The following is a 17,028-nucleotide window of genomic DNA, read 5'->3' on the forward strand; positions in this document are numbered from 1 at the left end:
CTAGAGGGAGATACAGGGAGGGTGAGGGCAGGGACACTGAGGGGGAGATACAGGGAGGGTGCTAAGGGGGAGATACAGGGAGGGTGAAGGCAGGGACGCTGAGAGGTAGATACAGGGAGGGTGAGGGTGCTTAGGGAAAGATACTGGCAGGGTGAGGGCAGGGACGCTAGAGGGAGATACAGGGAGGGTGAGGGCGCTGAGGAGGAGATACAGGGAGGGTGCTGAAAAGGATATACAGGGAGGGTGAGGGCAGAGACGCTGAGGGGTAGATACAGGGAGGGTGAGGGCGCTGAGGAGGAGATACAGGGAGGGTGCTGAAGAGGAGATACAGGAAGGGTGAGGGCAGGGACACTGAGGGTGAGATACAGGGAGGGTTAGGGCAGGGATGCTAGAGGGAGATACAGGGAGGGTGAGGGCGCTGAGGAGGAGATACAGGGACATAGCATTTGTATCAGGAAATAAATATATATTATATACACATGATCAGTTACATACTATCCTCAAAAAAAATCATACTTTCTCAATCAAATTAATCCCTGAGATTCCCTGACAATCTTGCGTGCCCACCCCACCCCCCGGCATCACATTTTCGTAGAAAATACCTTACAGCTTTGTCCCACTGGCAGGCATCCAAGGACCAGGAGGAGCATTTGTGCCTCCTAACGCTCCTCATAAATGGCGGGTACAGGAGAAGAGAGCATAGCACACAGTGGGCACAGTTGGAGAGGGCACACGTCACGTACGGGTGGATTCCCAGTGGTTACTAGGCACTAGGCAGGGGGAAGCGCGGTGCAGTATCGGCTGTCACTGGGGAGCACAGCACCATGCCGCGGATCAGAAATAGAGATCTGATCTGTGGCAGGGGGGCCCGGGGTACTTACCCCCAGAGTCCTCCCCTTAATTCGGCTCTGGCGGGCGGCTAGCTGAAGCGAGAGTGCATGACAGCGGTGCCCTCATCGGCCCTTCACTCAACGTAGCTGCGTAGTCGTCGTATGCGCAGGGCCGGGCCTGCCCGGAGTCTAAACATAGGCTACCTCCTCTGTTAAAATTCTACCTGTTATCGAAAACCATATTCAATTAATATGTTTCTCTGACGTCCTAAGTGGATGCTGGGGACTCCGTAAGGACCATGGGGAATAGCGGCTCCGCAGGAGACAGGGCACAAAAGTAAAAGCTTTAGGATCAGGTGGTGTGCACTGGCTCCTCCCCCTATGACCCTCCTCCAAGCCTCAGTTAGGTTTTTGTGCCCGGCCGAGAAGGGTGCAATCTAGGTGGCTCTCCTAAAGAGCTGCTTAGAGTAAAAGTTTTGTTAGGTTTTTTATTTTCAGTGAGTCCTGCTGGCAACAGGCTCACTGCAACGAGGGACTTAGGGGAGAAGAAGTGAACTCACCTGCGTGCAGGATGGATTGGCTTCTTAGGCTACTGGACACTAGCTCCAGAGGGACGATCACAGGTACAGCCTGGATGGGTCACCGGAGCCGCGCCGCCGACCCCCTTGCAGATGCTGAAGAGAGAAGAGGTCCAGAAATCGGCGGCTGAAGACTTCCCAGTCTTCTTAAGGTAGCGCACAGCACGGCAGCTGTGCGCCATTGCTCTCAGCACACTTCACACCAACGGTCACTGAGGGTGCAGGGCGCTGGGGGGGGGCGCCCTGGGCAGCAATGAAAGTACCTATGCTGGCTAAAAATACATCACATATAGCCTCTGGGGCTATATGGATGTATTTAACCCCTGCCAGGTTGTCAGAAAAACGGGAGAAGAAGCCCGCCGAAAAGGGGGCGGGGCCTATTCTCCTCAGCACACAGCGCCATTTTCCTACACAGCTCCGCTGCTAGGAAGGCTCCCAGGCTCTCCCCTGCACTGCACTACAGAAACAGGGTTAAAACAGAGAGGGGGGGGGCATTTTGTGTGGCGATATTATAATATATTAAGATGCTATAAGGGAAAACACTTATATAAGGTTGTCCCTGTATAATTATAGCGTTTTGGTGTGTGCTGGCAAACTCTCCCTCTGTCTCCCCAAAGGGCTAGTGGGGTCCTGTCCTCTATCAGAGCATTCCCTGTGTGTGTGCTGTGTGTCGGTACGTGTGTGTCTACATGTATGAGGACGATGTTGGTGAGGAGGCGGAGCAATTGCCTGTAATGGTGATGTCACTCTCTAGGGAGTCGACACCGGAATGGATGGCTTATTTAGGGAATTACGTGATAATGTCAACACGCTGCAAGGTCGGTTGACGACATGAGACGGCCGGTAAACCAATTAGTACCTGTCCAGGCGTCTCAAACACCGTCAGGGGCTTTAAAACGCCCATTACCTCAGTCGGTCGACACAGACACGGACACTGACTCCAGTGTCGACGGTGAAGAAACAAACGTATTTTCCATTAGGGCCACACGTTACATGTTAAGGGCAATGAAGGAGGTGTTACATATTTCTGATACTACAAGTACCACAAAAAAAAAGGGTATTATGTGGGGTGTGAAAAACTACCTGTAGTTTTTCCTGAATCAGATAAATTAAATGAAGTGTGTGATGATGCGTGGGTTTCCCCCGATAGAAAACTGATAATTTCTAAAAAATTATTGGCATTATACCCTTTCCCGCCAGAAGTTAGGGCGCGTTGGGAAACACCCCCTAGGGTGGATAAGGCGCTCACACGCTTATCAAAACAAGTGGCGTTACCGTCTCCAGATACGGCCGCCCTCAAGGAGCCAGTTGATAGGAGGCTGGAAAATATCCTAAAAAGTATATACACACATACTGGTGTTATACTGCGACCAGCGATCGCCTCAGCCTGGATGTGCAGCGCTGGGGTGGCTTGGTCGGATTCCCTGACTGAAAATATTGATACCCTTGACAGGGACAGTATTTTATTGACTATAGAGCATTTAAAAGATGCATTTCTATATATGCGAGATGCACAGAGGGATATTTGCACTCTGGCATCAAGAGTAAGTGCGATGTCCATGTCTGCCAGAAGATGTTTATGGACACGACAGTGGTCAGGTGATGCAGATTCCAAACGGCACATGGAAGTATTGCCGTATAAAGGGGAGGAGTTATTTGGGGTCGGTCCATCGGACCTGGTGGCCACGGCAACAGCTGGAAAATCCACCTTTTTTACCCCAAGTCACATCTCAGCAGAAAAAGACACCGTCTTTTCAGCCTCAGTCCTTTCGTCCCCATAAGGGCAAGCGGGCAAAAGGCCAGTCATATCTGCCCAGGGATAGAGGAAAGGGAAGAAGACTGCAGCAGGCAGCTCCTTCCCAGGAACAGAAGCCCTCCACCGCTTCTGCCAAGTCCTCAGCATGACGCTGGGGCCGTACAAGCGGACTCAGGTGCGGTGGGGGGTCGTCTCAAGAGTTTCAGCGCGCAGTGGGCTCACTCGCAAGTGGACCCCTGGATCCTACAAGTAGTATCCCAGGGGTACAGATTGGAAGTTCGAGACGTCTCCCCCTCGCAGGTTCCTGAAGTCTGCTTTACCAACGTCTCCCTCCGACAGGGAGGCAGTATTGGAAACAATTCACAAGCTGTATTCCCAGCAGGTGATAATCAAAGTACCCCTCCTACAACAAGGAAAGGGGTATTATTCCACACTATTTGTGGTACTGAAGCCAGACGGCTCGGTGAGACCTATTCTAAATCTGAAATCTTTGAACACTTACATACAAAGGTTCAAATCAAGATGGAGTCACTCAGAGCAGTGATAGCGAACCAGGAAGAAGGGGACTATATGGTGTCCCTGGACATCAAGGATGCTTACCTCCATGTCCCAATTTGCCCTTCTCACCAAGGGTACCTCAGGTTCGTGGTACAGAACTGTCACTATCAGTTTCAGACGCTGCCGTTTGGATTGTCCACGGCACCCCGGGTCTTTACCAAGGTAATGGCCGAAATGATGATTCTTCTTCAAAGAAAAGGCGTCTTAATTATCCCTTACTTGGACGATCTCCTGATAAGTGCAAGGTCCAGAGAACAGTTGGAGGTCGGAGTAGCACTATCTCAAGTAGTTCTACGACAGCACGGGTGGATTCTAAATATTCCAAAATCGCAGCTGATTCCGACGACACGTCTGCTGTTCCTAGGGATGATTCTGGACACAGTCCAGAAAAAGGTGTTTCTCCCGGAGGAGAAAGCCAGGGAGTTATCCGAGCTAGTTAGGAACCTCCTAGAACCAGGCCAAGTGTCAGTGCATCAATGCACAAGAGTCCTGGGAAAAATGGTGGCTTCTTACGAAGCGATTCCATTCGGCAGATTTCACGCAAGAATTTTTTAGTGGGATCTGCTGGACAAATGGTCCGGATCGCATCTTCAGATGCATCAGCGGATAATCCTGTCTCCAAGGACAAGGGTGTCTCTTCTGTGGTGGCTGCAGAGTGCTCATCTACTAGAGGGCAGCAGATTCGGCATTCAGGACTGGGTCCTGGTGACCACGGATGCCAGCCTGAGAGGCTGGGGAGCAGTCACACAGGGAAGAAATTTCCAAGGAGTGTGGTCAAGTCTGGAGACTTCTCTCCACATAAATATACTGGAGCTAAGGGCAATTTACAATGCTCTGAGCCTAGGAAGACCTCTGCTTCAAAGTCAACCGGTGCTGATCCAGTCGGACAACATCACGGCAGTCGCCCACGTAAACAGACAGGGCGGCACAAGAAGCAGGAGGGCAATGGCAGCAAGGATTCTTCGCTGGGCGAAAAATCATGTGATAACACTGTCAGCGGTGTTCATTCCGGGAGTGGACAACTGGGAAGCAGACTTCCTCAGCAGGCACGACCTCCACCCGGGAGAGTGGGGACTTCATCTGGAAGTCTTCCACATGATTGTGAACCGTTGGGAAGACCAAAGGTGGACATGATGGCGTCCCGTCTGAACAAAAAACTGGACAGGTATTGCGCCAGGTCAAGAGACCCTCAGGCAATAGCAGGGACGCTCTGGTAACACCGTGGGTGTACCAGTCGGTGTATGTGTTCCCTCCTCTGCCTCTCATACCCAAGGTATTGAGAATTATAAGACGGAGAGGAGTAAGAACCATACTCGTGGCTCCGGATTGGCCAAGAAGGACTTGGTACCCGGAACTTCAAGAGATACTAAGAAGGGACTTGCTTCAGCAAGGATCATGTCTGTTCCAAGTCTTACCGCGGCTGCGTTTGACGGCATGGCGGTTGAACGCCGGATCCTAAGGGAAAAAGGCATTCCGGAAGAGGTCATCCCTACCCTGGTCAGAGCCAGGAAGGAGGTGACCGCACAACATTATCACCACATTTGGCGAAAATATGTTGCATGGTGTGAGGCCAGGAAGGCCCCACGGAGGAATTTCAACTCGGTCGATTCCTGCATTTCCTGCAAACAGGAGTGTCTATGGGCCTCAAATTGGGGTCCATTAAGGTTCAAATTTCGGCCCTGTCGATTTTCTTCCAGAAAGAATTGGCTTCAGTTCCTGAAGTCCAGAAGTTTGTCAAGGGAGTACTGCATATACAACCCCCTTTTGTGCCTCCAGTGGCACTGTGGGATCTCAACGTAGTTCTGGGATTCCTCAAATCACATTGGTTTAAACCGCTCAAATCTGTGGATTTGAAATATCTCACATGGAAAGTGACCATGCTGTTGGCCCTGGCCTCGGCCAGGCGAGTGTCAGAATTGGCGGCTTTGTCTCACAAAAGCCCATATCTGATTGTCCATTCGGACAGGGCAGAGCTGCGGACTCGTCCCCAGTTTCTCCCTAAGGTGGTGTCAGCGTTTCACCTGAACCAGCTTATTGTGGTACCTGCGGCTACTAGGGACTTGGAGGACTCCAAGTTGCTAGATGTTGTCAGGGCCCTGAAAATATATGTTTCCAGGACGGCTGGAGTCAGGAAAACTGACTTGCTGTTATCCTGTATGCACCCAACAAACTGGGTGCTCTTGCTTCTAAGCAGACGATTGCTAGTTGGATGTGTAGTACAATTCAGCTTGCACATTCTGTGGCAGGCCTGCCACAGCCAAAATATGTAAATGCCCATTCCACAAGGAAGGTGGGCTCATCTTGGGCGGCTGCCCGAGGGGTCTCGGCTTTACAACTTTGCCGAGCTGCTACTTGGTCAGGGGCAAACACGTTTGCAAAATTCTACAAATTTGATACCCTGGCTGAGGAGGACCTGGAGTTCTCTCATTCGGTGCTGCAGAGTCATCCGCACTCTCCCGCCCGTTTGGGAGCTTTGGTATAATCCCCATGGTCCTTACGGAGTCCCCAGCATCCACTTAGGACGTCAGAGAAAATAAGAATTTACTTACCGATAATTCTATTTCTCGTAGTCCGTAGTGGATGCTGGGCGCCCATCCCAAGTGCGGATTGTCTGCAATACTTGTAAATAGTTATTGTTAACTAAAACTAGAGATGAGCGCCTGAAATTTTTCGGGTTTTGTGTTTTGGTTTTGGGTTCGGTTCCGCGGCCGTGTTTTGGGTTCGAACGCGTTTTGGCAAAACCTCACCGAATTTTTTTTGTCGGATTCGGGTGTGTTTTGGATTCGGGTGTTTTTTTCAAAAAACACTAAAAAACAGCTTAAATCATAGAATTTGGGGGTCATTTTGATCCCAAAGTATTATTAACCTCAAAAACCATAATTTACACTCATTTTCAGTCTATTCTGAATACCTCACACCTCACAATATTATTTTTAGTCCTAAAATTTGCACCGAGGTCGCTGTGTGAGTAAGATAAGCGACCCTAGTGGCCGACACAAACACCGGGCCCATCTAGGAGTGGCACTGCAGTGTCACGCAGGATGTCCCTTCCAAAAAACCCTCCCCAAACAGCACATGACGCAAAGAAAAAAAGAGGCGCAATGAGGTAGCTGTGTGAGTAAGATTAGCGACCCTAGTGGCCGACACAAACACCGGGCCCATCTAGGAGTGGCACTGCAGTGTCACGCAGGATGGCCCTTCCAAAAAACCCTCCCCAAACAGCACATGACGCAAAGAAAAAAAGAGGCGCAATGAGGTAGCTGTGTGAGTAAGATTAGCGACCCTAGTGGCCGACACAAACACCGGGCCCATCTAGGAGTGGCACTGCAGTGTCACGCAGGATGTCCCTTCCAAAAAACCCTCCCCAAACAGCACATGACGCAAAGAAAAAAAGAGGCGCAATGAGGTAGCTGACTGTGTGAGTAAGATTAGCGACCCTAGTGGCCGACACAAACACCGGGCCCATCTAGGAGTGGCACTGCAGTGTCACGCAGGATGTCCCTTCCAAAAAACCCTCCCCAATCAGCACATGATGCAAAGAAAAAGAAAAGAAAAAAGAGGTGCAAGATGGAATTGTCCTTGGGCCCTCCCACCCACCCTTATGTTGTATAAACAAAACAGGACATGCACACTTTAACCAACCCATCATTTCAGTGACAGGGTCTGCCACACGACTGTGACTGATATGACGGGTTGGTTTGGACCCCCCCCAAAAAAGAAGCAATTAATCTCTCCTTGCACAAACTGGCTCTACAGAGGCAAGATGTCCACCTCATCTTCACCCTCCGATATATCACCGTGTACATCCCCCTCCTCACAGATTATCAATTCGTCCCCACTGGAATCCACCATCTCAGCTCCCTGTGTACTTTGTGGAGGCAATTGCTGCTGGTCAATGTCTCCGCGGAGGAATTGATTATAATTCATTTTAATGAACATCATCTTCTCCACATTTTCTGGATGTAACCTCGTACGCCGATTGCTGACAAGGTGAGCGGCGGCACTAAACACTCTTTCGGAGTACACACTTGTGGGAGGGCAACTTAGGTAGAATAAAGCCAGTTTGTGCAAGGGCCTCCAAATTGCCTCTTTTTCCTGCCAGTATAAGTACGGACTGTGTGACGTGCCTACTTGGATGCGGTCACTCATATAATCCTCCACCATTCTATCAATGTTGAGAGAATCATATGCAGTGACAGTAGACGACATGTCCGTAATCGTTGTCAGGTCCTTCAGTCCGGACCAGATGTCAGCATCAGCAGTCGCTCCAGACTGCCCTGCATCACCGCCAGCGGGTGGGCTCGGAATTCTGAGCCTTTTCCTCGCACCCCCAGTTGCGGGAGAATGTGAAGGAGGAGATGTTGACAGGTCGCGTTCCGCTTGACTTGACAATTTTCTCACCAGCAGGTCTTTCAACCCCAGCAGACTTGTGTCTGCCGGAAAGAGAGATCCAAGGTAGGCTTTAAATCTAGGATCGAGCACGGTGGCCAAAATGTAGTGCTCTGATTTCAACAGATTGACCACCCGTGAATCCTTGTTAAGCGAATTAAGGGCTGCATCCACAAGTCCCACATGCCTAGCGGAATCGCTCCCTTTTAGCTCCTTCTTCAATGCCTCCAGCTTCTTCTGCAAAAGCCTGATGAGGGGAATGACCTGACTCAGGCTGGCAGTGTCTGAACTGACTTCACGTGTGGCAAGTTCAAAGGGCATCAGAACCTTGCACAACGTTGAAATCATTCTCCACTGCACTTGAGACAGGTGCATTCCACCTCCTATATCGTGCTCAATTGTATAGGCTTGAATGGCCTTTTGCTGCTCCTCCAACCTCTGAAGCATATAGAGGGTTGAATTCCACCTCGTTACCACTTCTTGCTTCAGATGATGGCAGGGCAGGTTCAGTAGTTTTTGGTGGTGCTCCAGTCTTCTGTACGTGGTGCCTGTACGCCGAAAGTGTCCCGCAATTCTTCTGGCCACCGACAGCATCTCTTGCACGCCCCTGTCGTTTTTTAAAAAATTCTGCACCACCAAATTCAAGGTATGTGCAAAACATGGGACGTGCTGGAATTTGCCCATATTTAATGCACACACAATATTGCTGGCGTTGTCCGATGCCACAAATCCACAGGAGAGTCCAATTGGGGTAAGCCATTCCGCGATGATCTTCCTCAGTTGCCGTAAGAGGTTTTCAGCTGTGTGCGTATTCTGGAAAGCGGTGATACAAAGCGTAGCCTGCCTAGGAAAGAGTTGGCGTTTGCGAGATGCTGCTACTGGTGCCGCCGCTGCTGTTCTTGCGGCGGGAGTCCATACATCTACCCAGTGGGCTGTCACAGTCATATAGTCCTGACCCTGCCCTGCTCCACTTGTCCACATGTCCGTGGTTAAGTGGACATTGGGTACAACTGCATTTTTTAGGACACTGGTGAGTCTTTTTCTGACGTCCGTGTACATTCTCGGTATCGCCTGCCTAGAGAAGTGGAACCTAGATGGTATTTGGTAACGGGGGCACACTGCCTCAATAAATTGTCTAGTTCCCTGTGAACTAACGGCGGATACCGGACGCACGTCTAACACCAACATAGTTGTCAAGGCCTCAGTTATCCGCTTTGCAGTAGGATGACTGCTGTGATATTTCATCTTCCTCGCAAAGGACTGTTGGACAGTCAATTGCTTACTGGAAGTAGTACAAGTGGGCTTACGACTTCCCCTCTGGGATGACCATCGACTCCCAGCGGCAACAACAGCAGCGCCAGCAGCAGTAGGCGTTACACGCAAGGATGCATCGGAGGAATCCCAGGCAGGAGAGGACTCGTCAGAATTGCCAGTGACATGGCCTGCAGGACTATTGGCATTCCTGGGGAAGGAGGAAATTGACACTGAGGGAGTTGGTGGGGTGGTTTGCGTGAGCTTGGTTACAAGAGGAAGGGATTTACTGGTCAGTGGACTGCTTCCGCTGTCACCCAAAGTTTTTGAACTTGTCACTGACTTATTATGAATGCGCTGCAGGTGACGTATAAGGGAGGATGTTCCGAGGTGGTTAACGTCCTTACCCCTACTTATTACAGCTTGACAAAGGGAACACACGGCTTGACACCTGTTGTCCGCATTTCTGGTGAAATACCTCCACACCGAAGAGCTGATTTTTTTGGTATTTTCACCTGGCATGTCAACGGCCATATTCCTCCCACGGACAACAGGTGTCTCCCCGGGTGCCTGACTTAAACAAACCACCTCACCATCAGAATCCTCCTGGTCAATTTCCTCCCCAGCGCCAGCAACACCCATATCCTCCTCATCCTGGTGTACTTCAACACTGACATCTTCAATCTGACTATCAGGAACTGGACTGCGGGTGCTCCTTCCAGCACTTGCAGGGGGCGTGCAAATGGTGGAAGGCGCATGCTCTTCACGTCCAGTGTTGGGAAGGTCAGGCATCGCAACCGACACAATTGGACTCTCCTTGTGGATTTGGGATTTCGAAGAATGCACAGTTCTTTGCTGTGCTGCTTTTGCCAGCTTGAGTCTTTTCATTTTTCTAGCGAGAGGCTGAGTGCTTCCATCCTCATGTGAAGCTGAACCACTAGCCATGAACATAGGCCAGGGCCTCAGCCGTTCCTTGCCACTCCGTGTGGTAAATGGCATATTGGCAAGTTTACGCTTCTCCTCCGACAATTTTATTTTAGGTTTTGGAGTCCTTTTTTTTCTGATATTTGGTGTTTTGGATTTGACATGCTCTGTACTATGACATTGGGCATCGGCCTTGGCAGACGACGTTGCTGGCATTTCATCGTCTCGGCCATGACTAGTGGCAGCAGCTTCAGCACGAGGTGGAAGTGGATCTTGATCTTTCCCTAATTTTGGAACCTCAACATTTTTGTTCTCCATATTTTAATAGGCACAACTAAAAGGCACCTCAGGTAAACAATGGAGATGGATACTAGTATACAATTATGGACTGCCTGCCGACTGCAGACACAGAGGTAGCCACAGCCGTGAACTACCGTACTGTACTGTGTCTGCAGCTAATATAGACTGGTTGATAAAGAGAAGATGTCTATGTAACTATGTATGTATAAAGAAGACTGAAAAAAATCCACGGTTAGGTGGTATACAATTATGGACGGACTGCCTGCCGAGTGCAGACACAGAGGTAGCCACAGCCGTGAACTACCGTACTGTACTGTGTCTGCAGCTAATATAGACTGGTTGATAAAGAGAAGATGTCTATGTAACTATGTATGTATAAAGAAGACTGAAAAAAATCCACGGTTAGGTGGTATACATTTATGGACGGACTGCCTGCCGAGTGCAGACACAGAGGTAGCCACAGCCGTGAACTACCGTACTGTACTGTGTCTGCAGCTAATATAGACTGGTTGATAAAGAGAAGATGTCTATGTAACTATGTATGTATAAAGAAGAATGAAAAAAAACCACGGTTAGGTGGTATACAATTATGGACGGACTGCCTGCCGAGTGCAGACACAGAGGTAGCCACAGCCGTGAACTACCGTACTGTACTGTGTCTGCAGCTAATATAGACTGGTTGATAAAGAGAAGATGTCTATGTAACTATGTATGTATAAAGAAGAATGAAAAAAAACCACGGTTAGGTGGTATACAATTATGGACGGACTGCCTGCCGAGTGCAGACACAGAGGTAGCCACAGCCGTGAACTACCGTACTGTGTCTGCTGCGACTGGATGATAAATGATATAAAAAATATATATATATCACTACTGCAGCCGGACAGGTATATATTATATATTATATAATGACGGACCTGCTGGACACTGTCTGTCAGCAGAATGAGTTTTATTTTTATAGAATAAAAAAAAAAAAACACACAAGTGAAGTCACACGACGAGTGTTTAACTTTTTCAGGCAATCACAATATAAGTATACTACTAACTATGCTGGTGGTCAGTGTGGTCAGGTCACTGGTCAGTCACACTGGCAGTGGCACTCCTGCAGCAAAAGTGTGCACTGTTTAATTTTAATATAATATGTACTCCTGGCTCCTGCTATAACCTATAACTGGCACTGCAGTAGTGCTCCCCAGTCTCCCCCACAATTATAAGCTGTGTGAGCTGAGCAGTCAGACAGATATATAATATATATAGATGATGCAGCACACTGGCCTGAGCCTGAGCAGTGCACACAGATATGGTATGTGACTGACTGAGTCACTGTGTGTATCGCTTTTTTCAGGCAGAGAACGGATATATTAAATAAACTGCACTGTGTGTCTGGTGGTCACTCACTATATAATATATTATGTACTCCTGGCTCCTGCTATAACCTATAACTGGCACTGCAGTAGTGCTCCCCAGTCTCCCCCACAATTATAAGCTGTGTGAGCTGAGCAGTCAGACAGATATATATAATATTATATATAGATAATAGATGATGCAGCACACTGGCCTGAGCCTGAGCAGTGCACACAGATATGGTATGTGACTGACTGAGTCACTGTGTGTATCGCTTTTTTCAGGCAGAGAACGGATATATTAAATAAACTGCACTGTGTGTCTGGTGGTCACTCACTATATAATATATTATGTACTCCTGGCTCCTGCTATAACCTATAACTGGCACTGCAGTAGTGCTCCCCAGTCTCCCCCACAATTATAAGCTGTGTGAGCTGAGCAGTCAGACAGATATAAATAATATTATATATAGATAATAGATGATGCAGCACACTGGCCTGAGCCTGAGCAGTGCACACAGATATGGTATGTGACTGACTGAGTCACTGTGTGTATCGCTTTTTTCAGGCAGAGAACGGATATATTAAATAAACTGCACTGTGTGTCTGGTGGTCACTCACTATATAATATATTATGTACTCCTGGCTCCTGCTATAACCTATAACTGGCACTGCAGTAGTGCTCCCCAGTCTCCCCCACAATTATAAGCTGTGTGAGCTGAGCAGTCAGACAGATATATATAATATTATATATAGATAATAGATGATGCAGCACACTGGCCTGAGCCTGAGCAGTGCACACAGATATGGTATGTGACTGAGTCACTGTGTGCTGTGTATCGCTTTTTTCAGGCAGAGAACGGATTATAAAGTAAACTGCACTGTCCTCACTAGTAAACTCTCTCCACTCAGTCTCTACACTTCTACAGTAACAGTACTCCTCCTAGTCAGCTCCAGTAAATCTCTCTCAGTCTCTTATAATCTAAATGGAGAGGACGCCAGCCACGTCCTCTCCCTATCAATCTCAATGCACGTGTGAAAATGGCGGCGACGCGCGGCTCCTTATATAGAATCCGAGTCTCGCGATAGAATCCGAGCCTCGCGAGAATCCGACAGCGTCATGATGACGTTCGGGCGCGCTCGGGTTAACCGAGCAAGGCGGGAAGATCCGAGTCGCTCGGACCCGTGAAAAAAAACATGAAGTTCTGGCGGGTTCGGATTCAGAGAAACCGAACCCGCTCATCTCTAACTAAAACGGGTTATTATTGTTGTGAGCCATCTTTTCAGAGGCTCCGCTGTTATCATGCTGTTAACTGGGTTCAGATCACAGGTTGTACAGTGTGATTGGTGTGGCTGGTATGAGTCTTACCCGGGATTCAAAATCCTTCCTTATTGTGTACGCTCGTCCGGGCACAGTATCCTAACTGAGGCTTGGAGGAGGGTCATAGGGGGAGGAGCCAGTGCACACCACCTGATCCTAAAGCTTTTACTTTTGTGCCCTGTCTCCTGCGGAGCCGCTATTCCCCATGGTCCTTACGGAGTCCCCAGCATCCACTACGGACTACGAGAAATAGAATTATCGGTAAGTAAATTCTTATTTTTTAGAATTTATTTTAAAAGTCCTGTTATGTTGTGTTTTGTGTGTGAGTGGTGTGTTAATGTGTTTGTGTATTTCTTTTAAAAACCAGTTAATGTCTGGAGAGATACTCATAATCATCCATAGCCCAATTGGATGATATTCCTGTCAATCAATCTTGTCTGTTAAAATAAATTAATATATCTGCTGTTTCAGCAATTGCACCTATCTGAGCCTAGGGAGTAGATTTACTAAAGCTTCTAAAACAGATAAGTGGTAGTGGCGGTGAGATATGATAGCTAGTATCCAGGGGTGGATTGGGATGGAAAACCAGCCCGGGAAATTTATGGACACTGCACTAATGGAGCTAGGGTCTGTTGTGTAGGGCAGGATCCCTCCTCATAGGGACTGATTGTACGCAGTGGCGGCCTTCCTTGCATCTTTTGCTGCAGTTGTATCTGAGACCGGGGCGGATTTGGAACTAAAAGTGTCCCAGTAAGCTTTTTTAGAAGTGGCCCATCATGGGCAGCATAACAGGTATAACATACCGTGTAGCCATGGCAGCATTCATTCCTGGATGGCAGAGTTGCTGTACTAATGGGGGAAATGCAGTGTACTGAGGGGGTCATTCCGAGTTGATCACTAGCAGCCGTTGTTCGCTGCGTAGCGATCACTGGAAAAAAATGGCTAATCTGCGCATGCGTATGCACCGCAATGTGCACGCGCGTCGTACAGGTACGAAGTCCTTTGTGATTTTGCACTGGTTCTAGCGACGATTCCAATCGCACAGCCGAATGCAAGGAGATTGACAGGAAGAGGGCGTTTGTGGGTGTCAACTGTCCGTTTTCTGGGAGTGTTTGGAAAAACACAGGCGTGACCTGGCGTTTGCTGGGCGGGTGTCTGACGTCATTACCGTGTCACTCGTTGCAGCAATCATCGCACTGGACAAGTAACTACAGGGCTGGTCTTGTTTTGCACAAAATATGATTGAAGGCGCTCTGCTGCACAGGCGTTCGCACTCCTGCAAAGCGAAAATACACTCCTCCGTGGGCTGCGACTATGTGTTTGCACGGCTGCTAAAAACTGCTAGCGAGCGATCAACTCGGAATGACCCCCTAAGTGCGGTGGGCTGCCTGTCATGTGGGGGGAGGGGCCACATGACAACACACAAAATAGGCCCCACAGACACGTTGGCCTACCAGGAATCTTCCTGGTGAGCCCTGTGGCCAGTCCGCCCCTGCTAGTATCTGATTGGTTGCTCAGGGCAACACCATTACTTTTATTTTTAGAAACCTCAGTAACTCTACCCCTAGTTATTTTTATGTGTGGGTTTGCAAGCACTTTTGTATTCTTTCCATTGTCTAAATCTTGATTACAGTTTTGTTTAGTCTTTGAAAAACCACAAAACCTGTCTAATGCAATATTTGAATTGCCACATACTGCAAAATGTAAATCTAACATTCTCTGCTTAAATAAAGATGCCATCATTATAAACACTGAAATATTTGTATAGTGAGGGCACAGCCCAAGTTGCATTAAGGTGAGGTTGACTGCTGCACTTATTCGGTGGTTTCTGTAATGTCAAGAAAGTTTCACTAATGGAGTAAGGATGGAGGATCATACTTGCCTACTTTTGAAAACTAGTTTCAGGGAGATTATAGTCTGTAGTAGAATGCGGGGCGCAAAGCATAGCATTTCGTTCAAGAGGCATGTCATGTTCCACCCAAAGGGCATGTGTAACGCCACACATGGGAATGTCTAGGCTTAAATGCTTGTTGCAATATATTTCTATATAACATCAGTACAATATATTTTGGTAAATTTTGCAATTATTGGTACTAACATTGCGGTCCGCAATCTATGCATCTATTCACTGTGATATTCCTTTTCTTCTCACTCAGCACAATATACATAAATGTATTGCATATGCAATAAATTACAAAATCAATTAGACTTACTCTAATGATCATCTCTTGGTAAAAAAAAATAAAAAAAATGTAAAACTTTTTTTGTATTGTCCTTTTTGTTTATTTGACTAAAGATTACTAATACTAGATGGATCAAGTGGTTCTTATATGGCATAAAATTCTATATTTAATAAAACATTCCACAGCTCACACACACTAGCAGCTGCAGAAGATGCTGAGATAAGAAGGCACAGATCACAGGCATCAGGCAAGCTGTATTCTCTACTGCCAGCTACAAGGTTTAGCTGAGAGTCAGGCAGCCAAGGTTGATAATAGTGATGAGCGGGTTCGGTTCCTCGGAATCCGAACCCCCCCGAACTTCACCCATTTTACACGGGTCCGAGGCAGACTCGGATCCTCCCGCCTTGCCCGGTTAACCCAAGCGCGCCCGAACGTCATCATCCCGCTGTCGGATTCTCGCGAGATTCGTATCCTATATAAGGAGCCGCGCGTCACCGCCATTTTCACTCGTGCATTGGAGATGATAGGGAGAGGACGTGCAGCGTCCTCTCAGTTGTGTTCAGTGTGCTGCAAGTATCTGTGCTCAGTGTCCTTGCAAATATCTGTGCTGAGTGTGCTGAAAATATCTACGTTCTCTGCCTGAAAAACGCTCCATATCTGTGCTGCATTGTAGTATAGGAGGACAGGACAGTAGAGATGTGCACTTGAAATTTTTCGGGTTTTGTGTTTTGGTTTTGGGTTTGGTTCCGCGGCCGTGTTTTGGGTTCGACCGCGTTTTGGCAAAACCTCACCGAATTTTTTTTGTCGGATTCGGGTGTGTTTTGGATTCGGGTGTTTTTTTCAAAAAACACTAAAAAACAGCTTAAATCATAGAATTTGGGGGTCATTTTGATCCCAAAGTATTATTAACCTCAAAAACCATAATTTCCACTCATTTTCAGTCTATTCTGAATACCTCACACCTCACAATATTATTTTTAGTCCTAAAATTTGCACCGAGGTCGCTGGATGACTAAGCTAAGCGACCCTAGTGGCCGACACAAACACCTGGCCCATCTAGGAGTGGCACTGCAGTGTCACGCAGGATGGCCCTTCCAAAAAACCCTCCCCAAACAGCACATGACGCAAAGAAAAAAAGAGGCGCAAGGAGGTAGCTGTGTGAGTAAGATAAGCGACCCTAGTGGCCGACACAAACACCTGGCCCATCTAGGAGTGGCACTGCAGTGTCACGCAGGATGGCCCTTCCAAAAAACCCTCCCCAAACAGCACATGACGCAAAGAAAAAAAGAGGCGCAATGAGGTAGCTGTGTGAGTAAGATAAGCGACCCTAGTGGCCGACACAAACACCGGGCCCATCTAGGAGTGGCACTGCAGTGTCACGCAGGATGGCCCTTCCAAAAAACCCTCCCCAAACAGCACATGACGCAAAGAAAAAAAGAGGCGCAATGAGGTAGCTGTGTGAGTAAGATAAGCGACCCTAGTGGCCGACACAAACACCGGGCCCATCTAGGAGTGGCACTGCAGTGTCACGCAGGATGGCCCTTCCAAAAAACACTCCCCAAACAGCACATGACGCAAAGAAAAATTAAAGAAAA

The sequence above is a fragment of the Pseudophryne corroboree genome, chromosome 4 (assembly GCF_028390025.1).
Source record: "Pseudophryne corroboree isolate aPseCor3 chromosome 4, aPseCor3.hap2, whole genome shotgun sequence".
Taxonomy (NCBI): Eukaryota; Metazoa; Chordata; class Amphibia; order Anura; family Myobatrachidae; genus Pseudophryne; species Pseudophryne corroboree.